Here is a 23339-nt window from a genome sequence, read left to right on the forward strand (position 1 = left end):
TATATTTTCCGAAAAACATTAATTTATATCTTTATTATAGCAAATTATAATTAATTTTGAAGATAATATACTAATTTCTTGAAAGGAAAAAAGTTTTATAATAATTTGAATTACCTTTTTCTCATTCAATTCTTGAAAATTGGAACCGATGGGTACCCGTGTTTATTGGCAGTTCCAGTTCCATTTATTTTGGAACTGGAACCGAAACCGAAATAAATATAATGGTTATGGTTCTCCTTGGGAATGGAATTGGAACCAACCCATTGACAGCCCTAGTATAAACATTGGGTAAAGTGAGTGAATATATGAGTTTCTTTTCATGAGTCTACGGATCCTGACTCATATATATATATATATGTTAAGGGATGTTAACATCTAAGACCTCATAAGTACATTAGTACAAAACTGCAGTCACTTTTCAATAATATCCTTATCCATTTTGACTTTTAATGAAAAAGTTTCAATCTAATACGGTGTCTCGTTCTATATATAGGAAAGGTGTCTACGTGCCATACCTTGGTTGGAGATTAAACACATTGGGCCACGTGAACGACTAAGCTAGGAGCCCGAGGTGACTTAAACTCCAATCAAAGCATGCCACGTAGACATTGTTCCTACTTTTTAATAATGGGACATCATATTGAGAGTCATTTTTTGCTCACAGAATTTTTGCCCATAGTGCTCATAAACTCCTCAGTATTTGTCATGTCAAGCATACAAGGATAGTTTTGTAACTAAAAAAGGTACTTTTGTAAAGTAGAAAATTCCATTCAATACACACGTGGATACATATGATTGGTGGATCCTAGATTACTGTGAGCAAAATAATTTCTCGTATTGAATCCTGAGTCTTACTGAAAAATATGAGGGTACGTTAATTTTTTACATAAAAATGTTTGTTTACATAATAAATACCCTTAGCATTTACAAATTTATTAATATTCACTGTAAGCAAGATATTTAAATCCAAAGGATAAATGCACTTAGCATTTATTATATAAAAGATTAACAAACCCTTATTTTTTTTTACTAAAAAATAAAATGAGTAGGGGTATTAATATTGGAAAGTGATTGATCTAAGATATTATTGTCTTGTGTAGCGATCACCGCTGCCCCTCTTGCTGATTCTCATTAACTTCAATTTATTAATGCCTATCTTGATCGTATGCCATGGAATCTAATACTAAACCCAACCTTTAGCTCAAGGACTATTGACTCGGCCTCAAACTCTCTTAGATGAGCCATAATCCATGGGTGGGATCAAGCCAAGCTTAGATGGGCCCTAATCCACTCCTAAAAAGGCAAGATATACCTTAGATCAATCCTAAACTCCATCGGGCCTAATTTGGCTAAGCTAGAGCTTGACCCTAACAAACTTGGGTTAGATTCGAGTTGATTTTTAGGTTTTATAAAAATATAAATTCTTGCACCCTTCCAAGTCATTTAAAACCATTTAATACTACTTTTTATGAAAAAAGATATCCAATAATATTTTAATTGTAAAATAGTCAGAGATAAAAATAAATTTGTTATTTTAATTATAATAAAATTATGGGTTTTGTACTCTCCAAAAAAAAAAAAAAATTATGGGTTTTGTTAACCTGTTCCCTTAGGGCACATGTTAAAGTGCAATAAATACACTTTATAAATTGGAATGTAAGGGTATTATGTTAAAAAATATTTTTTTAAAGACATTTTTTTATATAAAATCCAATTTTCATAATACATTTATTGCACTTTAACATGTACCCTAGTAAGACCCTAAAACTATATATTATACAATGTAGTTGCTAGCTGAGCCAGCGAGCGACGGAAATTGCTAGGCCAAATTAACAGCCCTAATGCTAGTATCATGGTTATATATAAGTGGGAAAATCTTCTTCCTTTTTTGGAGGAGCATGTTATGGAGCATATGCTTCCTAATACATATAGATGTACAAAACTTACACCATGGCACAATCCTGTTCTTTTCAATCTATTCTCTTCTTATCTTTATGTCGCCCAATCTTTAAGGGAGAAGGTGGGGAGGGGCCCATATCTTTCATTGTCACTGCCCTCGTTCGACATTATACAACACCATAGATTTCTTTCCTCGAGACAAAGTAAATAAATCTATGGTTCTTCATGCGCCGCCACAATAAAGTGTCGATTTAAAAAAATAATAATAATGTTGAAGTAACATTAAACTGTACATATTAATTATACATTCTGATGTGGTGGTGCACACATAATCATAAATGCTTTTCATCGAGATACAAGTGAAAAGCATCTATGGTTATATGTGCACCACCACATTAGAATGTAGAATGCATGTAAACTTCAAAGTTACTCCAGCACAACTTAAAAAAAATCAATGTTTCAAAATATCGGATGGAACCGGTAGTCTGATCTGATAGACCCGAATTAGATTTTAAGCAAATAAATGAAGATAATTAATTTATGAAAAAAAATAGAAAAGATTTTTGGCGTCGGCCCAGTAACGTTAGTGAGCCAAGCCAGGATATAAGCTAAGTCAACGATAAACGACATTTTTCAGGGGATGTACCGATAATGCTTGGATGACGTTATCATTAAATACTAAAAGTAATAATAAGATAATTTAGATATACTCCTCGAGTTTTGATAAATATTTAAGATACCACGCTAAATCTACTGAGAATACCCTTGACTGTGGTCTTTTGTGAATGATTAATAGAAAATAATTAAAATACCTTCACAATAAGTCAGTCTATTGAAAAATTATTGATATTTCTCTAAACAAGTGATCTTTTACTCATGGACTCCATAGCATGTGCCTCATCAAGCCTTCCGAGAGTAATTTTGTAAATTGGGGGTGCATTTAATACAGGCAGACTCATGTGATTTGTGGATCTCAAAACAAAATATCTTCTTTAAAATACATTCGTCACCTTGGAATTTGTGTCAATATTTTCATTATGAGAGTAAACCAAAAATAATTTTTGTCCTACTTTGTTTTGTTAAATAAATCAAAGATTAACCACAATTAGCTTAGAGTGGAATCAAGAATATTTTGGAGCAACGAAGAAATTTCCACCTTTTTTAAAAAAGCTGTAATCTTTGTAATCAAAATGATCAATCAAAAGATTTAGTTGATTGCTTGTGATCATGCATCTTTACTGTTGGGTCCCACCACCTTTTCATACAATCAAAGAGGGGGCCCACAAATTGAACATTAATCGATTGATTAATTGTTACTTAGGATCCATACATTTTGAATGGGATCTCATAAGGTCAACTGTAGGTGTGATCAGCCCAACACATTTAAAAACATTTATTTTTTCTATTTAAAGTAAGTGTAGGCTAGAAAGTTAAAGTAATGTTTAGTGGATCATTAGTGGATATTTTTGCCACTAAGCGATTTGATTAGTGGATCATTTAGAAAAACTCTTAGACCTGTATTTGACTTCCTGAAATTGATTACCGCAATCTATTGAAGTTCAAGCTTTTAAAAGAATGATGAAAATGGCTGAAAAGATTATGAACAAAGACAATAAAAGTAGATGTGTTTGAACAACCCAAAATCTTTAAGATGAGGCTTTGGTGAGGATTACTTCTCTTTTATCTTTTATCTTTTATCTTTTACTTTTAATCTATTGTAGTTTCTTTTTTAACTGATCAATTGATCACATTGTCAAGAATCATTTAAGTTTATGATTTGTTAAGTGTTTCGAAGATGAAATTGCTAGAGTTGAAATTAAATTATTGAGAGAAAGTACGAACTCCAACAAATTTGTATCGATGAGAATTCATGGATTGGACTTAGAAATGTCAAAGGGTACCTAATAAAAAATGTTAATATTGATCATTATAGTATCACTTGGAAATCTTAGATGGTTGGGCAGTATTTATATACCATAGTGGTTGAGAGTTGCAACTCTTTGAAATTGGTGAACGAAATATGGTAAAATACAATTTTGGCAAACTCTTGCTCCTTTAACTCCGCCTTACGAACATGTCTCAATTTTTTTAATGAATAAACCTTTCCTTATATAGCAACATGAGCATATTATATTATTATTGATAAAGTTGTTGTCCAAAAACTAAATTATTATTCATTTTTGTATTATATAGTAACCAAGTTGCATTAGAGATAATAAGGTGGTGGGTGTGGGACATTTTCATGCACTTAAAATATTGATGCTAGCGTGGTTCCCTCTTTTGAAAAGTTGGCATTCCACATCACTCCAGAGCACCTCCAGCAATGCTAGCGTGACGTGGTAAGCTTGATTTCATCTCGACCGTAGGATGGTTATCATGAAACATGTGTTGAGAATCTTGAGGACCATTAAACCAATGTAGGCTTAAGGAAGATGCCATTCCAATTCAGTCCTTGTCTTTCTATATATAAATCGAAGTCGACTGCTTTGTCTAGCTCCATCAGAGAGATGGGTGACTCTTATTTTTCTCTTAATTATTATTTCCTAGTCCTTTAAAAGCAAACAATTACTTACAGGGGCCTACCATCATCATTCACAAGTCTTCAAGGAATTTTAGGCCTTTATGTTTTCATTCTATTATGTGGTGGTCTTATCTTTAAAGCTTTTTTTTTTTTTTTTTTGAGAGTAGTTTGATCATGTTTAATTGAGGCAAATTTTAGGCTATATTTGTCCCATCAATATGATGGTACACCAACCGCTAGGCCTAAATCCCAAAGAGTAGATAGTAAAGTGCTACAAGTGCGTATTATAGAGAGATTTACCGGCAGACCTATTTGATGCAATTTCGTTACAAAAACTCTCCAACTTTATAAACTTCGTTACTTGAACAAGTCTTATTTTATAAATCTTTTAGTAATATTTCATATCTTACTAAGGACTGTTGAACCCACATGGACTATCAAATTAGCAATCAACCAACATAAACTTTTAGATTTCATGGAAAAACTCAAATTCAAAACAAACAAACAAAAAACATTTTGAACTTGATTATAGGTGTTGAAATAGGTGACTACCGAACTGCAGAATTTAAAATTAAAATTCAACAGTGAGAATTAATTTTTTTTTTTTTTTAATTCTTAGAATTTTGTCCTTTTTAACCTTGTGGAATTAGATCATGTTTTTTGATGCCACAAATTGATGGGGTTAGAATCCACTCCAAGGTATGTTCACTCTAAGGTATGTTATGTAACAAATTAATTACATAAATTTGAATTTTATGATGTTGATGCTCACTTTAGGTTTATTCAGTAATAAAATTGATAAAGTGAGGTTTGGTGGGTAACAAACTTCATAAAGTAAGGTTCCCTTATAGTTGTTATAAATTCAAGGGATAATAAAAATGCAGCAGTTGGGTCTGTCGGGTAAATCCCTCTATAATATATTATAAAAAGCAGTTATAAATATACATGGAAAAATGTAGCATTATAGTCATAAAACATTACAGTTCATAATTCATTTTGAACGTGGGTCACTGGTCGCCCTCGTGGAGTATATGAGTTCTTTCGAATTTCTCGTATCGTTTTTCGTGGATTAGCATCTCGAGGTCCTTTGATGGGCATAAAGAAATCGTCTTGGTAGCAACCACCAAACCAATAGAACAAGGGTTAGCTCTGCAGCTGGTCCACAAGCAAGGTAAGTAGGTCCATTACCGGCCGGCTCCGGACCGAAAAGACCTAACGGAGTAATCCCTTATCTCGGATCGGAGATGCTAACGGGGCGGGGAAGTGGGGGACCTCTCTACCGCACCTGTCTCCCCAGACATAGACTACGTACAGGGTAGTACTCTTGGAAAGATAGAATATCACCACGTTCAATATCTTGTTTCTAGTTTCTATCCATGAAGTCTTTATCAATCCATAAGGCTCTAGTTCTTCCATTTCTTTGTTTGAAACTATTTTTCCAATTCTTTGCTTTCTTTTCTATATGCTTGATTTCATCTATTTATTTGATTGCCATTGCACTATATCAATTGAGTTGAGCCCAAGTTTTGAAAGAAGGTTTGTACTTCAATTCATTATAAGATGACCATAGTTGAGGGGCATGTCATTTATTATAAAACATAGGAGTAGCTAAATTATTTTCAAATAAACATGTTTCTTTAAACTTCAAAAATCATTAAAAGGGTAATTATGACATTTTCGCTTCAAAAATCATTTTTAGACTAATATTTGATAAATTGGGTACTAAAGAGTTCCTAATTTTCTAGAAACGACTTTTTGATATATATTTTCAAAAAACAGGTAATTATTGTCATTTTCCCAAATTTTTTCAATCACAAAGAATACATAATAGTTGGCTCAGGTTAAAAACTGTTTTAGGTTAGTATGATTTTGCATGAAAAATAGACAAGAAAATAATTTCCCAAGAAAAGTGTGATTCTTCAAGTGAATGATTGTGCTTATTCTCTAGAAATAATTTTGCGACTCAAAATGACTTCATCTTGGACAGGAAAATAATTTCCATTTCCACACTACTAGAAAATTACTTTCTTATACAAATGTTATTTTCTCACACACAATACCCCCACCCTACCTGCAATAAAATGATAGAATTCATTTTCTCATAAACATTTTTCCAAAATATTTATATTCCCTTAAAAATAAATTTCTCAAAAATTCATATAGATCACCCTAGCCAAATAGCTCTTATTATATGTAATCTTTATTCTTTAAGCCACATTTTACTTTTTAAAAAACATATCTATACAAGAGTCCAAATGTAAAAGTAAAGTTTATTAATTTCCCAATCCCAAACTTTTAAAAGACCTTTCTAAAAGCAAGGCAAAATCCTTAGCAGGGAAGGCACACATCCCACTTGTAGTATTACTTATTCTTACATTCAACATGGCCCACATGTTGTTAGATCTCAACCATCAAAATTTGTGGGGGGATATTTGAGATACCCTTATATTTTCAAATTGATGACATGCCCACTTTGACTCATTCTTCTCTTTTTTTTTTTTTTTTTTTTTAAAGAGTGATTTAAATGCCCCATCTTCAACTTTAACCAAAACCTTTGATTTTTCTTTTTAAAATTGATGATCTTCAAATTCTTTCATCCCTAAAGTAAAGTTGAACCTCATTTTCAATCCATCATTTTGAAACTCACATGACTCTCCTGTAGAGAACCTCGGATTTTTTTTTTTTTAAAAATCCAAAATTCCTTCATCTTCTACTTAAAAATCCTATCTTATTTTTGAATTTTGAAATGGGTCAAATATTTTAGGAAAATTTTCTTAAAGGACCCGATAGAGGGATTTTTTTATAATTGTCCTTAAGTTATAAGACTTTTCTTAATAGTCCATTTAATAAAACTTTTATTAATAATCAATTCCTAAACCCCACTCAACACATCTCTTACGATTGAAATGTTGAAATTACCCTTACCATTCGGACTCACCGTTTTAATCCAAAAATATTAGATTTTTGGCATCTTAGTCGAGTTTTGGAGATTCCATTCCGATGGAAAGGATTTGAGAAGGAAGAAAATGTCATTTTCAAAGATTTTTTAATTATTTTGAAGATATATGTAAAATAAAATTTTGTTTTTTCTTTTATTTCATTTTTGGATGAAAATCAATCAAGGATGGTTCTTTTTTGTTTGAAATCAACTACACAAGTTGTTATGTAAAGTTTTTAGTCTATCTTTTCATGTATTTTAGTTAAAAAAAACTTAAAAATGAAAAAATATGTGGGTTCTACCAGTGTTAAGTTCACCATTTTTTATTTTTGGGTTCAATATTTTTTTAAAAATTGTCGAACTCAACAATAAAAATTAATGATTTCGACAATAAAAAGTAGTGAGCTCAACAAAATAATAAAATTGGTGAGTTCGACAATAAATAAAACCTGTAAGCTCGATGATACAAATGTTGAACTTGATAATAAATAAAAAGTGATGAGCCCGACATTATGATTTTTTTAAAGCTTGGATTCATTTTTCATTTTTTTTAATCGTCAAAATAGATAATAAAAAAAATACATTTAAAATTTTAAGTATATAATTTTCAATTGTCATTCACGATAAAATAAAAAAAAAATCATTGAAAATGATTGGAATCGCACTTGAAAAACTTAAGTATGTGAAGAAGATGAAAAAATATAATTTAAGTATTTCAAAAATATTATAACTTGAGATGAGATGAGGAACCATTAAGAAAAGAAAATTTTACTAAATGGGCTATCAAGCGATCGCCCAAAACTCAAAGACTAATTAGAGAGAAATCCCTCCATTAAGGACTTTTAAGTAATTTTTCTAATATTTTACTCAAGAGGTTGAAAGTGATTGAGTTTAGGGATTCTTTTGGCGGGGGTGGGGGATTAAGAGTAGAAGTAGGAGATTAAAAATGAGGAGGGTGTTTAGGTCATTTTACTTTTATCTATTAGAAAGGACTGAGGTCATGGAGCATATCATCAATTTAAAAACATAAAGGGTATCTCAAATATTCACCAAAAGTTGGAGGGGTATGTATAAATCATCCTAAAAAACGTGCATGCATCTGGTGCTTTGCTTTCTCTTTGCAAACCGAAGCAATTATTTGCTTGTGCTTGATTACCCATATTAACCGTAATTTTTTGCAAAGCTAGTGTGGAACTTTACACGACAATATTGCATTAGAGACGACCAACAAGTGGAATATGGGACACGTGTAGGCCGTAGGGTAGGGTAGATCAGAGACGAAGCAGAATCAACATCATGATGACGTTAACTAAGGGCTTTGTGATGACGTCAGCACAGTCAAGAAAAACAGCCACTTCCAAAAAGATGAAATTACAAAAATGGACACAAATGATTATGAAATTATAAGTCCAGAGATATTTGTAAGATATTAGTCAAGAAGTACATGTACCCATTTTGTAAAAAAAATTTTACCAAGATGAACACCGGTACAATCATTTTATTAAATTTACCTTTTAGACCATTGTTTTGAATTTCATACGAATATTTTTATTTGAGAATCGCAGAGAGAGTGTAAAAGTAAAATATGAAAGTTACCAAAATGGGTATTTATCCATTTTTATTCAAACACATATCAAGAAATACACAAAAATACTTAGGTGCTGTTTGTTAAACTGAAAAAAATAAGTGCTGAATAGCATTAAGCGCTGAAACTTATAAGCGCTGAATTTAAGTGCTGAAAAAGTTGTTTGTTTAGATACTGAATCATGTTTGTTACACATTGCTGAAACTGATAAATTGTCTTTGTTACCCTTACAATCATATTATACATTGTTTGCATGTTTCAAATGCTTATTTATTATCAAACACAATAAAATATATTATTTCTTATAAAATTAAAATACAATTTATTTTTAAATAATAAATAATACTCAAATCTTCAATTTATAAATAATAATTTCTATTTATAAAAGCCCACAAATTTCAAATTAAAAATAATAATGTCATACAAGTCACAAAATTTGAAATCAAGTTTAAAAATAACTTAATTTTGGATGAATAATTTTCGATGGAAATGAAGGATGTGTAATTATAAAAGCACCCTATGAATTAATAAGGGCAACCCACACTATAGCCATTTTTTGTTTTGTTTTATATGGATTAAAATTTTTGGAATGAGCAAATTTTTAATGAGAATGGTTTATATGGTCTAGAGATCATCCTCACCAAAAATCAGCTTATTTTGAAACTTCTAACTCGTTAAAAATAGTTTTAAAAAAAATGGACAATTTACGGTTCTTGAACTTGTTTTGATAGGGCTAAAAGTTTCAAGATGTGCTGATTTTTTGTGAGGATGATCTCCTTGTTGTAGAGATCATCCTCACCAAAAATCAACTCATTCCAAAACTTTTAACCCATATAAGACAAAATAATTTAGCTATGGTGTGGGTTTATTAATTTGTGGGGTATTTATATACTTATCCATGGGATATAAGAGGTAATATCCTTTTAAGAATAAGGGCATATTTGTCCATGCTCAAAAAAATAAAGGACATACTTGTCCGTGTTGAAAAAAGCGAAGTGCTTACCGCTTCAGCACTTTTTTTCAGCATCAAAATAGTGCTGAATTTTTTTCACTTATTTTCAGCAATAAGCACGAGTAAACAAACGCGCTATTTTAACAAAAGTGCTGAATTTAATTTTTTTCAGCAATAAGCACTGAAAAATAGCGCAAACAAACACCGCCTTAGTGTGAAGGCGTAATTACGTTTGATGATCAGGACATATAAGACGCTTTCAAGTGGACACTAAAACAAGATAAGGTTGAGTTAGTAGGGACATGTGTCTCATTCTTAAAGTAAGTAGGATCATTCATCAGGTGAGTAGTTCGGTCGAGACATTCATTCCTCATCTTAATCAATTCCCTAAGAGAGTTTAGTCTGAGTGACACGTGTAAAAATACGAAGCATTCGACTTAACATGATTAAGAGCTTAAAATTCATTTATCATCTAAACCAACTCTTTGATAGGATTCGGTCTAAGTGACAGGGGTAAAAATCTAAAACACTCGACTTAACATGACCGAGGGTTTAATTCGTTGATGAAAGATTACAAAATTAATAAGAAAATGAAAATGGACCTTAAAAGAAAGTTTTCTAAGATTTACATGATCTTAATTAGAATATAACTATTAGACCAAATTAGAAGGAGAATAGTATACTAAAGAATTGTTAATCATTACAAAACCATAAGATAAAGATAGAAAGATCCTAATCCAAGGAGGATTGGAGGATATGTACATGTGATCAGGGCCTAGAAAGTCGTTTTTAGGGTCCTATTTATAGATATTTTAAGGTATAATCATACACTAAACTCTCTAAATAAACATAATTCATTGATTGTCCATATTTATTATTGTTTTTTCATAATTTATAATTTTTTGACTTAATTTTGATTATTTATTTGTGATAGGTAAAAATCATGAGATTCAAAAGGATGAAACAAGATAATTGGAGAAGTACATTACAATCCAAAATCCAAGATAAGATCATGGACCAAAGACCAAATCCATTAGGCCCACAAGAGTCGTGGCGCAATAAACCTTTTAGGCGACATGGTGATGTCGGCAAGAGTTGCCTCGAGATTTGTGAAACTTTAAAGCTGTATGAATTGTGATGTAACAAATTATGATTTATACTCTTTGTAAAACACGAAAGTATTCCGCATCTAAAAATCCTAATCTGACATCTATAAATAAGAGACCAGACAAGATCCATAAAGGATCTTCTCCAATCTTCTATATTTTTCTCCTTTCTTCTAGTTTTCAATTTTTAGGTTTATTTTATGTTCAAGCTTTGTAAACAGAAGAAGTTTCATATCAATTTCAGGCCAAAATTAATAAAAGAATTATCATTCTCTTCTCTCTTTATTTTCATAATTTATTTTATCATACTTGCAATGATCTATGGTTAGACTTCCATGAGATAGGTCGATGAAGCCTAAACAAGATTATCTTATCTAGTTTTATTTGTTTTTATATATGTTTCATTGTTTTATTGTGATGCCAATTTCTTTAGTAATGATCGTTAGATCTAATATTTGTTCTCCCGATTTTGATAGTTTAATCTTAAATACGTTCAAGCTAAATTTTGTCTTGTTAGGGATTTTATGTTTAATTTTTTTGATTTCATCTTATTAAATCTACTAATAGAATTTAGACTAAATATTTGGGTTTAACAGATTTCATCTTCTAATCGAACAACATTAGATTTGTTGATTGGATCTAGATAATAAAAAGACAAATAAACTGATGAGATGAATTGTTTTTAGTAGATTCGATCAATCAAATTGTGATTTCAATTCTTCTTTATCTAAAGTTAGTTTTCTTCAATCTTCTTTAAATACTTTGAATTGTAATCGTTTTAAACCAGAAATTGTGGATCAACATTGTCTCTGTGGATTAATCCTTATTTGCTAAGACTTATTATTTTGTTCCTTATTTTTATTGATAATTTGCATTGAATAACATACGCAAGATTTTCAAAGAAAAAAGTTACCAATAGGAGAAGAACTTAGGAAATCTAAAAATACATGTATCAAAAAGTAAGTAAAGAATTTTTTATCTCGTGCTCTAATTCAACTTTTATTATTTTTCTGTTAACTTGATCGTCAGAGGATCTTAATCTGGAAAGCCGTACTCGATTTAAGATTTTTTACAAAGAACAAGAGGGGGATCTTCCTCAAAACATGAGTTTAGGAGTGAGGTAATTTCTTTTTGTCTACACTTAGCATTTATGTCGGGGCAGATTTATAGTGGAGGCAATGGGGGGCACTTGTATCCACAAGTATTTTAAAAAATTATAAGAATTTATATTCTACTATAAATGGTAATAATTGCAGAAAAAAAAAAAGATAAAAAATTCATTGCTATTGCACCCACCAAAAATTTTAAACCCTATGCCATTAATTCATCATCTTAGCATCAATAGCAAATCACATCATACACCCGAACCTCGATATTAACTCAAGAAAGGTTAGCCGGTTTGCAATTTTTGTTCATGTATACATTAAATAGAGTTGGATCAAGTTCTTGTGGGATCGGGTTCAACATGACAATTTGATTGTTGGAATGGACTGGTACGATACTTGGGAAACTAGAAATCGGGACAAGTCAAAACCTATTTTGGCATAAACATTTTAGATCTGGTTTGGCAATTCCATGGGACCCACATTTTTGGTCTTAACTTTTATTTTTTGGGACCTTAAAACTGATTCAACTCTCGGTTTTTGAAGCACTTTTTAAAAATATAATCAGTCATGCATGATTTAAAAAAAAAAAAAAAAAAACATTTCTTTTGATGAATAAATTTTATACAATATTAAAACCAAGTTAGTCAAGAACTAATTTTGGATGAGGTGCATGTCTTTATGCCACCTCACCCCAGGGAACTGCTACTTGATCTTTGGCCCTATATTCTCTAACAAATAAATAAATAAATAAAAATAAAATAAGATAAAGCTGTACTAAATAACAATGTTAGGCATTTTGATTTCATTTTCCGCATATTATTGAATCGAAGAGATAGAAATCATGGGACCAAAATAGTACGATTTGATGGACTTAAATATCATACTATGTGAACCAAGAATTGATCAAAATATTTGAGAAGTTTACTCATTAGAAAGTTTTCGTGATCTAACCACATTTTATTCAAATTTTATTAGGAACTTCAGCATGGTAGAGGTGCCCATTACCAAGTGCATGAAAAAGGGGTGGTTCACCAAGTTATCGATCAAATTCAAGATACATGACGAGGGTTTACCTAAAGTTGCAGTTCATATAGAAAAAGTTCACCACATCTTAACATGAATTTTAATAGGTCACATATTTTGGAATAAGATTTTGTCACTAATAATGATGGATGGGGAATTCACTTGGATTTCAAACTCGGATCAATACGATTGCACAAGAAAATTAATGGGAAAAAATTCATTTAGGGGAAAATACCATTTGTTGGGGTTTAATTTAAGAGAGTTATTATTGCCACACCAATTGTGTGCAGGTCCTTGGGATTGATATAGGAATTGGTGTGGCAATATCAACTCTCTAATTTAAACATACCTATTGGTTTTGGTGAATATTTGAGATGTCCTTTTGTTTTTAAATTTGTGACATGCACTTTTGAATTTGGCATTCTCTAATTGACTAATGATAAAATGACCAAAATGTCCTGAGGAAGTAGAAGACAATGGAATTTGGAGAACAAAAAAATCAAAGATTTTCTATAAGAGGTCAAAGTGAGGATGAAAATAATAGATTTGAAGACAGGGTTGAATAGGAATAATTAACAATAAAAGTTGAAAACCTTGAAGATGACATAGAGGGGGAGTGGGACAAGGATTTTTGGCTATATGTTGAAGAGGAGGGCATTTAAGTCAGTTTTCATTAATCTAAGTAGACAAGACTGAGGTAAAGGAGGGCATATCATTAATCTGAAAATTCAGGGGTATCTCATATATTCATCAAAACATATAAAGGTGGGTATGTCTAAATTAACCCCCCTTTTTTAATTTTCTAATGAGGCCTGATTTTCTAAGTAGGAAGTCTTCACTCAGTCAATGGAAGATGTGCAGTTATGCATCTCGAGGAAAAAGATCTATGATTATGTATCCATGCCATGTCATCCGTGGAAATGGAGCATTGTGAATGTACATTGGGAATTCCATTATATTACAATAATGTTGGGATTTATGTGTTATTATACCAAATTAACATCATGATTTTTTTAAATCATGGTAGGATGAAAACCTGTCGTAAGAGGATATTCAGATGAGTAAAAATACGATAAAAGTATAATTAAAAATTCATGCATTGGTGAAAATGTTGGCTTATCCCCAATATGTAGTTAAGTAGGAGAATGTCATTATGGAATGATTTGGCCATGTGAAACAAAGATCGACATTGAAAGAAAGGAAGTTGAACATTGAGAATTACCACCAAGAACAAGAGAAGACTAGCAAGAATGTTTATTGAGGTACTAAGAAAGTATGTGTGAAGACACATAGGATTTGTATACGATTGCACGTTGAAAATGAGCGAAAAATGCAATTTTCAAGTGTATGATTGTACATTTTCCTTTGAATTCAATTTTTCATCGAAAGTGAATTTCTACTCTGAGAGGGTAAATGTCTTCTCATCCCATCCCACAAGGAAAATGATTTTCTTACCTCCTAATGTTATTCACCCACGATTACTCTTATATATATATATATGGGTAGCGTTCAAGAGCAAACTTTTTAACAAACTTTTTGGCAAAACATGGGTTAGAGGTTTTGGAATGGGCTGATTTTGGTGAGGATGATCTCTACGGTGAGTAGATCATCCTCACCAAAAATCAGCCCATTCCAAAACTTCTAACCCATGTTTACCAGCTGAAAAATCGTGGACTGTCCATTTTTTGTAAACTGTTTTTGATGGGGTTAGAAGTTTTGGAATGGGCTGATTTTTGGTGAGGATGATCTCTTCACCGTAGAGATCATCCTCACCAAAAATCAGCCCATTCCAAAACCTCTAACTCATGTTTTGAAAAATGTTTTGCCAAAAAGTTTGCCAAAAAATTGGCCATTGAACGCCCCCCTATATATATATGGGAAAATGTTCGGCACCAAACATTTTGGCAAACATTTTGCCCAACCATTTTTGTCTTACATGAGTAGAAGTTTTGGAATTGGCTGATTTTTGGTGAGGATGATCTCTACGGTGAGAAGATCATCATCACCAAAAATCAGCCCATTTCAAAACTTCTAACCCATGTAGGACAATAATGGTTGGGCAAAATGTTTGGTACTGAACGAGACCCTATATATATTATTATTACTTCAGTTTCCCATGAATTCTCATTCCCTTGAAAATAAATCCCCTCTAATCACACAAATCCATATATTAACCAAATAAAAGAGAAGGAAGAAAAAAAGGGCCTCGGTGTGGCACTTGTCAAAGATTTTCCGAATATTTAATTAGTATAGTAAAAAAGATTGATCAAAGAAGGGGAAAAACATCAATGAAGAAAAAGATGAATAATGAAAACGCAAAAATGATCTACTTAAGAAAGAAAGAATGATAATTTTTCAACTCTCTCAGTGTTTGAGATATAATTTTATAGTCTAAAATCTTGGGACATGTATCAACATGTAATTGGCCCAAGTGTAATGCCATATGAGACATAAGTTGAATAAGAACTACTAACTCTATTATTGGGTTTTGTGCTCATCTTTCATTAATGTTGATATTTGATTTGATTTATATTATCTTAAGTCAATTAATGTTGAGTTGGTATTATTCACTATTTAAAGGTATCACATCCACCTTAGATTTGATAAGTAATCTAAAATATTACATTAACTGGAGAGATCTGACATATGAGAGAGTTCAGATCACATTTAATTATTTATCTTATTTAAATGTTTATATTACACCCGATTTGTTGTTTCATCGACTTGATAAACTATTTTAGACAATTCATGCACGAATCCAAAATTTAGCTTGCATCTTTATTCTAGTCATCTCGATTTTTAGTCTTTGCAATTTCTTAAATCGTGCTTCCTTTGGATAATTTCGAGTTAACTTGTTAAAGGTAATATCATCATACTTGTTGTTTTTCACTCGGATTAAGATGTTAAAGGTAATATTCGGAAAGTTGATTTCATGCTCCTATTAGCTTCAGATCGACATTTAAACTTAGGGTCCACCTAACACTTAAAGACATGTGTCCTAAACTCAATAATGTGACAAAAATGATCTCTACAAAGACGATATCGAGGAGTCTTTAACTTTTTTAAGGACAAATAACAACGAAGTAGGATTAAACGTATAATAATATTAAAAAAAAAATAAATCCAATCGAATGGCTACAATGTAAAAGTAAAGTTTGTTTTTCCAACTTTGAAAGACCTTTTTCCAAAAGCAATTGGAAGGCACCAAGCAAAATCCTTAGAAGGGAAGGCACCAAGTAGTATCCAATGGTACTTCCTTAAAATTCCCACTAGTAGGGTTGCTTGGCCTTATATGAAGGATCTTAAGTTTTTAGATCCAAACCGTTCACTTAAAAACTTCTATCCAAACAACCAATCTGATCGGATGATCAAGATCATCCAATCAATTATTCAATTATTGTTTCAAAAATTGTGAAAGAAATAAAAATTGGTATAAATAGATAAAAATTCGTGAAAATTTTTCATTGCCAGTTATTTTCTCAAGAAATTCTACAATTTTCTTTCAAACTAATTATCGTGAACTTGATAGATTTAATTACTGCTTTTTTGCAGGTATACCAAACATGGCCCAACAATATGGGAGTATGGGCCACATATATAGAGTAGGGAACTCTTGTTAAATCAAATGATTAAAGAGGATTATTTGAGATGTTGATAAGTGGAGTAAGGACACGTGTATGTTAGATATCAACTAGCTTCAATTGTCATGATGATGTAAAGGTAGCAAGCAAGCACTTCATTGTGATTACTAGTAGGTCACAAAGACATACAGATTCCAAAAAGATAAAAGAAATACACCCACAAACTGATAACGAAAATGGGCCTAAAGGTCATATTATAGATCAACCCATTTATCAAACCCAAACCCGAGAAAGGTCGATGAATTTCACTAGGAGTAAGATGCGGCATACCTATTGGCTCAGTCTTAATTTGCTTCTCAGCGTCATCTTGAAAGAAAAGACAACATCTTGTTTTGCCTTGTTAAGTATGTCTTTTCTGTTTCTTCCTCGCTTTGGCATTTGGCATTTGGCATTGCTGCTCTTCACCTTATCCTTGGAACCTGAGTTACTACTACCCTAAACAATACAACATTAAAATACGGAACAAACAATCACAAACCTGCAGGTCACGTTTCTGCTCATCCAAGTTTGGTGGAGCTGAGGTAGTTCGACCACCTATCTACAAACAAAAACCACATCAACTTTATAAGAAAATAAAATATATATCTAAACCGAGGGTAAGGGTAGTCCAAAGAAAATAACTTATATGAATAAATGAGTTTAATTGTAGGAATTGGGTTGTATATGGGAAAAGTAGCCGATTTGATGGGTTGGAGGAGTATATGATTGAATGGGTGGTTGGGATTGGGAGACCTGGAGCCATCCGAATTCAGATCTATCCTTTTATCCTTTGTGAGTCTCGAGATGAGTTATCTTGACAACTTTGCTAGGAGCACCAAATTTTGCAGCTTGTTTAGATGGAGGCCCCGGAATAGGTTGAGGGCTTCTCGGAATTGATGAACTTGCTGGCTTCGCAGTAACCCCTGAGATATAAATATATATATATATATATAGGGTCGGGTTCGTAGACCCCCATTATGACCCCATTACGACTCACCGTTTTGTCTTATATGGGCAAAAATGTTTGGAATGGGCTGATTTTTTGTGAGGATGATCTCTATGGTGAGGAGATCATCCTTGCCAAAAATCAGCTCATTATGAAACTTCTAGCCCCATGTTTACAAGTTGAAAAATTTTAGACCGTCCAATTTTTGTAAATCAATTTTGATGGGGTTAGAAGTTTTGGAATGGGATGATTTTTTGCCAGGATGATCCCCTTATCACAGAGATCATTCTCACAAAAAATCAGCCCATTTCAAACATTTTTGCCCATGTACGACAAACGGTGAGTCATAATGGGGGTCGTAGATGCATTAGATGAACCTATTAAATATGAACATAGACAACTATTAAAGATTAAAAACCCAATTCTCTAATTCAATCATGCTCTATGTTCAGAGATAATATGACATAAAAACTAAAAATATGATTTAAAAAAAAAAAAAAAAAAAACAGGTAAGTGGGTTGTGCATGAGCACCATTCCGTACAGCACAGGCAACCGCAACATTCGACTTCAAAATCAGACTTGTAGCATTAACCCTAGGTTGTCCACTACCAGAATTCTTATACCTGAGAGAACCAAAAATACCCAAATCAAAACCCTAAATTTCGAATACCAAAAAAAAAAAATAATAATAATAATAATAATAATTTGGAAAAACTGAGAAGTGGGTACCTTCGATTCGACGACGAATTAATTGAAGAAGGTGGAGCCTCCGCCCTTCACACCACCTCCGCTACTGTAGGAGCTCCTCTGATTACTTGAGTTCCCGGATCGACCAGGTTTTCTCGACTATGAGGACTCGCTTCTATCACTCTTAGATTGATTCAAGGACATAAATACGATCTTCTCTGCAACAAATACAGATTCAACGATCAAACCCACGAACCCAAACAAAATCAATTATAAAAACTAATGTGGAAATCAGGATTTATAGATAGAATTGGGAAGTGGGTTTGGTATATAAGAAGAGAATGTCGACTGGGTTTGAGAGTTTTAAGGGTTTGATCGATTCTAAAGTACTAATTGTAACTCAAGTGTGAGAGGGTGACGAAAGAGGGATTGTGATTTCAAAGAGTAAGATAAAAAGATAAAATTAGGGGGAGAATGACTAAGGGCTCTTTACAGAGAATATGTATCAAATAGTCCTCTAATAAAGAATATGGATCATTTAAGTCTCACTTAATACAATGTTAATCTATTATGAATTTTTTAAAGATTTTTAAAGAAAAATACCTGAAATATCATTTTAACAACTTTACAAAGTGTTTCATATAAAAAATATAGGGAGTCAAATATCCTTTTTAGACTTATATTTGATAATTTGAGTACTAAAGAGTCCCTAATTTTTTTAGAAAAGGAATTTTTGGTATATATTTTCAAAACTAGGTCTTTGTTGTCAATTTTCAAAAAAATTTCAATCACAAAGAATACATAATAATTGGCTCAGGTTAAAACTTGTTTTAAGCCAAGATGATTTTGCATGAAAAATAGACAAGAAAATAATTTTACAAGAAAAGTGTGATTCTTCTAGTTAATGATTGTGCTTATTCTCTAAAAATCATTTTACGACCCAAAATAACTTCATCTTGGATAGGAAAATAATTTTCATTTCCACGCTGCGGGAGAATTATTTTCCTATCCAAATGCTATTTTCTCACGCACAATACCCCCACCCTAGTTGCAATAAAATGATGGAATTCATTTTCCCATAAACATTTTTCCAAAATATTTATATTCCCTTAAAAATGAATTCCTCGAAAATTCATATAGATCACCCTAGGCAAATAGCTCTGATTATATGTAATATTTATTCTTTAAGCCACATTTTACTTTTTAAAAAACATATCTATACAAGTGTCCAAATGTAAAAGTAAAGTATATTAATTTCCCAATCCCAAACTTTTAAAAGACATTTCTAAAAGCAAGGCAAAATCCTTAGCAGGGAAGGCACACATATCCCACTAGTAGTATTGCTTATTGTTAGATCCCAACCATCAAAATTTGTGGAGGATATTAGACATACCCTTATATTTTCAAATTGATGACATGCCCGCTATGACTCACTCTTCTCTTCAAAAAAAAAAGAAAAAGAATAAGAAAAAGTGACTTAAATGCCTAGTCTTCAACTTTTAACCAAAAACTTTTGATTGTTCTTTTCAAAATTGGTTATCTTCAAATTCTTTAATCCCTAAAGTAAGGTAATGTTATATCGAATCTCATTTTCAATCCATCGTTTTGAAACTCAAATGACTCTTGTAGAGAACCTCTGATTTTTTTTTTTAAATCCAAAATTCTTTAATCTTTTACTCAAAAATCCTATCTTATTTTTGAATTTTAAGGTGGGTCAAATATTTTAGGAAAAATTTCTTAAAGGACCCCGAAAGAGGGATTTTTTTTTTATAATTGTTCCTAAGTTATAGGGCTTCTCTTAATAGTCCATTTAATAAAAATTTTATTTCTAATCAATTCCTAAACCCCACTCAACACATCTCTTATGATTGAAATGTCAAAATTACCCTTACCATTCGAACTCACCATTTTCATCCAAAAAAATTGGATTTTCGGCATCCTAGTAGAGTTTCGGAGATTCCATTCCGATGGAAAGGATTTGAGAAGGAAGAAAAAACCATTTTCAAAGATTTTTCAAGCATTTTGAAGACATGTAAAAAAATTAGTTTTTTCTTTTATTTCATTTTTGGATGAAAATCAATCAATGATGGTTCTTTTTGTTTGAAATCATCTACAAAAGTCATTATGTAAAGTTTTTAGTCAATTTTTTCATGTATTTTAGTTAGAAAAACTTAAAAATGAAAAAATATGTGGGTTTTACCAGCGTCGAGCTCACCACTTTTTATTTTTGGGTTCAACATTTTTTTAAAAATTGTCGAACTCAACAATAAAAATTAATGAGCTCTACAATAAAAAGTAGTGAGCTTGACAATAAATAAAACCTGTAAGCTCGATGATAAAAATGTTGAACTCAATAATAAATAAAAAGTGGTGAGCCCGACACTATGATTTTTTTGAATCTCGGATTCGTTCTTCATTTTTTTTAAAATCGTTAAATTAGATAATAAAAAATATATATCTAAATTTTCAAAATTAGAAGTATATAATTTTCATTCGTCATTCACGATAAAAAAATTATCGAAAATGATTGGAATCACGCTTGAAAAATATTAAGTATGTAAAGAAGATAAAAAAGGGTAATTTAAGTATTTAAAAAATATTATAACCTAGGATGAATAAGGGACCATTAAGAAAAGAGAGTTTTACTTAATGGACTATCAAGCAATTGCCCAAAACTTAGGGACTAATTAGAAAGAAATCCCTCCATTAGTAACCTTTAAGTAATTTTCCTAATATTTTACAAAAGAGGCTGAAAGTGATTGAGTTTAGGTTCTTTTGGCTTGGGGTTTTTTTTTTTTTTTTTTTTTTTTTGGGAGAAGGAGGGTGGGGGGTGGGGTTGTTGTTAAGGGTACAAGTAGGAGATTAAAGATGAGGAGAGTGTTTAGGTCATTTTAATTTTGTCTATTAGAAAGGACTGAGGTCATGGGGGCATATGATCAATTTGAAAACATAAATGGTATCTCAAATATTCACCAAAAGTTGGAGGGGTACGTATAAATCATCCTAAAAAGATTTCATCTTTCAATTTAACAACATTAGATTTGTTGATAGGATCGAGATAATAAAAAGACAAATAAACTGATGAGATGGATTGTTTTTAGTGTATTCGATCAATCAAATTTTTTACATTGTGATTTCAATTCTTCTTTATCTAAAGTTAGTTTTCTTCAGTCTTCTTTAAATACTTTGAATTGTGATCGTTTTAAGTTAGAAATTGTGGATCAACGTTGTCTCTATGGATCGATCCTTACTTGCCAAGACTTATTATTTTGTTCCTTATTTTTATTGATAATTTGCATTCAACAACATACGCAAGATTTTCAAAGAAAAAAGTTACCAATAGGAGAAAAACTTAGGAAATCTATAAATACATGTATCAAAACACAGGTAAAGAACTTTTTATCTCATGCTCTAATTCAACTTTTATTATTTTTTTGCTAACTTGATTGTTAGAAGATTTTAATCTGGAAAGTCGTACTAGATTTAAGATTTTTTGTAAAGAACAAGAGGGGGATCTTCCTCAAAATATGAGTTTAGGAGTGAGGTAATTTCTTTTTGTCTACACTTAGTATTCATGTCGGGGCAGATTTACAGTGGAAGCAATGGGGCGGGGGGGCATCCACAAGTATTTTTAAAAATTATAAGGATTTATATTCTATTGTGAATGGTAATGGTGCCAGAAAGAAAAAAGAAGAGAAAATTCATTGCTATTGTGCCAACCAGAATTTTTAAACCCCGTGCCATTAATTCATCATCTTAGCATCAATAGCAAATCACAGCATACACCCCAACCTCGATAGTAACTCAAGAAAGGTTAGCCAGTTTGCAATTTTTGTTCATTTATACATTAAATAGAGTTGGATCAAGTTCTTGTGGGATCGGGATCAACGCGACAATTCGATTGTTGGAATGGACTGGTACGATGCTTGGGAAGTTAGAAATCGGGACAAGTCAAAACCTGTTTGGGCCTAAACATTTTAGATCTGGTTTGGCAATTCCATGGGACCCACATTTTTGGTCTTCACTTATATTATTTGGGACCTTAAAACTGATTCAACTCTTGGTTTTTGAAGCAGTTTTAAAAATATAATTAGTCAAACATGATTTAAAAAAAAAAAAATCATTTCTTTTGGTCAATAAATTTAATACAATATTAAAACCAAGTTAGTCAAGAACTAATTTTGGATGAGGTGCATGTCTTTATGCCACCTCACCCCAGGGAAGTGCAACTTGATCTTGGCCCCATATTCTCCAACAAATAAATAAATAAATAAAAATTAAATTAAATGAAACTGTAGTAAATAACAATGTTATAGGTTGGCTCATATCAAGACATAAAAATTGACTTGATTAGTGACTTTTTGGCATTTCATTTTCCCCATATTGTTGAATCAAAGAATTGATCAAAATATTTGAGAAGTTCACTAATTACAAAGTTTTCATGGTCTAACCACATTTTATTTGGAACTTCAACATTGTAGAGGTGCCCATTACCAAGTGCATGAAAAAGGGGTGGTTCACCAAGTCATTGATCAAATTCAAGATACATGAGGAGGGTTTACCTAAAGTTGCAGCCCACATAGAAAAAGTTCACCAACATGAATTTTAATAGGCCACATATTTTGGAATAAGATTTTGTTGCTAATAATGATGGATGGGCAATTCACTTGGATTTCAAACTCCAGATCAATATGATTCCACAGGAAAATTAATGGAAAAAATTCATTTCGGAGAAAATACCATTTGTAGGGGTTTAATTTAAGAGAGTTATTATTGTCACACCAACTTTTGCTAATGCCACACCAATTGTGTGTAAGTCCTTGGGATTTATATAAGAATTGGTGTGGCAATAGCAACTCTCTAATTTAAACATACATACCCCTCCCACGTTTTGGTGAATATTTGAGATGTCCTTGTGTTTTTAAACTTATTACATGTACTCTTGAATTTGGCAT

General features: G+C 31.7%; 1 long non-coding RNA gene across 3 annotated transcripts; it reads right to left on the reverse strand.

The window, feature by feature from the left end:
- Positions 1-16627: 16627 nt before the first annotated feature.
- Positions 16628-18879, reverse strand: LOC147381624 (uncharacterized). Of its 3 annotated transcripts, XR_015174457.1 has the most exons (5): positions 18427-18872; positions 18229-18320; positions 17504-17673; positions 17250-17309; positions 16671-17206 (listed from the first exon to the last, which is right to left on the reverse strand). It is a non-coding gene; the product is annotated as an uncharacterized LOC147381624 (long non-coding RNA). The 3 variants fall into 3 exon arrangements; XR_015174455.1 differs by lacking the exon at positions 17504-17673 and having other exon boundaries at positions 16628-17206; positions 18427-18879; XR_015174456.1 differs by having other exon boundaries at positions 16670-17309; positions 18427-18870.
- Between the last annotated feature and the right edge of the window lie 4460 nt (positions 18880-23339).

The sequence above is a fragment of the Akebia trifoliata genome, unplaced genomic scaffold, assembly GCF_017979445.1.
Source record: "Akebia trifoliata isolate Shusen 1 unplaced genomic scaffold, ASM1797944v1 Contig00325_ERROPOS2800000, whole genome shotgun sequence".
Taxonomy (NCBI): Eukaryota; Viridiplantae; Streptophyta; class Magnoliopsida; order Ranunculales; family Lardizabalaceae; genus Akebia; species Akebia trifoliata.